This window comes from Lactuca sativa, chromosome 4 (assembly GCF_002870075.4).
Source record: "Lactuca sativa cultivar Salinas chromosome 4, Lsat_Salinas_v11, whole genome shotgun sequence".
NCBI lineage: Eukaryota > Viridiplantae > Streptophyta > Magnoliopsida > Asterales > Asteraceae > Lactuca > Lactuca sativa.
In genome coordinates this window covers 359,538,966-359,541,373 of record NC_056626.2, presented here as the reverse complement: position 1 = coordinate 359,541,373, position 2,408 = coordinate 359,538,966, and positions in this window count along the sequence as shown.

The following is a 2,408-nucleotide window of genomic DNA, read 5'->3' as shown; positions in this document are numbered from 1 at the left end:
TTCAATTTCCGAGTCAGAAGGTTTACCAAACAGTTTCAACTGACCGAGTCAGCCAAAAATGCCTTGACCTGACTCGGTTAGAAGCATTTCAAACACGTCCTTAGACACAATCTTAAATCTGATTGAATAAGAGACATCAATCTTAAACTTGAGTGAATAAGAGGCATATCAATCTTAACGGTGGCGGTTTTACTATGGTGTCTATAATGGTATAGGCAGCGCCTATTTTTTTCGGACGTAATACAAAAATTTTGAAATATGTTTTTTCTACTATCATGACATTGCTAAAAAATTTCGTAACACTCCTACTATAAAATCATACGTCCGTCCCTGAATCCTGAACCTGACAGAATAAAAGACATATGAGAGAGACATGACCAAATCAAAGGTTTAGAAATGAAACATAATTCTAAACCTCTAAACAACAATATGTTTTTTTTAACTCAAACAACAATTTACTTTTATTTTCAGCTCAAAATATGCTTATTTTTAAATCATGTCAGCTACTTATATTTATTCCATCACCCCTCCCTAAACCTCAAATATTAATAGAAAAAAAAAACTATTCGCCTGACGAAAAAAAACTATTCGCCTGACGAAAAAAAACTAATCGCTGCTCGAAAACTGTTTGTTGTGTGTGTTGTGTTTTTTTTTAATTTTTATTACATGAAGTATAAATTATCATATAATATGATACTAAAATTTTAAACTTTTTTATATGGTGGTCTAAAATATGAATCACCTCAACATGATAAAGAAAAGCAGAAGGTTGTGAACACATCAGCATCTCCAACATTATCTGCCTCCCACTTACAAAAAATTCTTTATGTTCATGTTTGACTCACTCTTCCAACAATCCCTCACCAACTGGGATTTTACCAATAATCATAATATTTTACGGAAGAGGTTAATTACACATTGTTGTTCTTTTTATGTAGTATAGATGTGATTTCTGATCTTCATAAGCTATTAGATTTTTTTATTAGCTTAATTTTACATGCAAGGTAAATATAAAATTGTCGATATTAACAGACTAAACTGTAACGCATTCTTAAGATAGGATATCTAATAAAGGCAAATGGAAATATAACATATTGTTAAGGTAGGATACCAAAAGGATAATATGGGTTGATCACAAACTATTAAGGTAGGATACCTAAAAGGGCAATATGGAAATATTGGGAAGTGCCATAAGCCTAATCAGAGGGAAAGGCCAAGAACAGATAAAGTAGGCTAACAACTCTAATTAAAGAAAAAGGTGTCACAATTTATATGGTAAGAAATATATTTACAACGTTCAAACAAAAAAGGGACTCATATCATATAAAAAATCTTGTATATCATATTAATTCCATCTATATCAAGTTTTATCGTTTAACAGTCAGTGGACCACCTCAAGATTAAAAGACCATAGAATTAAAAAATATAACTTTTTTTTTGTAGTGCTACAAGATCGAGTACTTATGTAGAATTTGCCTATTTGGTATTATCCAATAAATAGAATACTTTCCTTTTGTGGTGTAGCAATAGAAACATTTTTCTTTTTATAAATTAGGTTTGTTGGTTGCAAAATCCACTAAACAGTTTTTATTTATTTTTGATCTAGCTTTTTGTTAGTGTTTTGTCTTTTTTTTTTAAATATATGGTTAGCTTGTTTAAAAAATAAATAAATAAAGAACATTATGATTCATTATATAGAATTGAAAAAGGTTAAAGCCTTATAAGGGTGAATAACTTAATCTATTTTGTGTATATATATTAGCCATTTGTGATTTTTTTTATACATTCTACCATTGAACTTGTTTATGACGTTCAAAATATATCATTATGACAGACTATTATAGGTTTATCCATCTTCCGGCGACTTTGGCTTCTCATTTCAAAGATCAGATGTTTGTCGATGGCATCTGCAAATATGTTATTTTTGAGTCAATTTTTTTTGTTGAGCAATGTCATTTTCACAGATGATATATGCGAAAATGGGTTTTCCCAGCAAAAATCTATAAGAAGAAAAGACTAAACCTACGCATTTGCTAATAAAAATGTCGTAATTCAGGTTTTAGGACACTTATGTTGTTACCAAATCAAGAAAATTTAGTTTCTGAAGTCCCTACAAACATAGCAATTGCACAAGTGCGGATGAGTATGAAACCTCGGGGTACGTACAAAATGCATTACTCAAACCCCTCAACAAATATGAAGCAAATACCCTCTTTCAACCATTATCATGATGTTAATAGATAAATAGGGTTAGGAAAATTGAGTATATGTGTGTGATTTTTAAATTACAACACAATTAGTGTATGTATATTGGAAAGAGAAAATATTTAATAGTTTGGTAACAATTCTGGTGGAAATATTTTGAAAATTAATTTTTTGTTTTTAAACGTGAGTTGTTGTCGATTAAG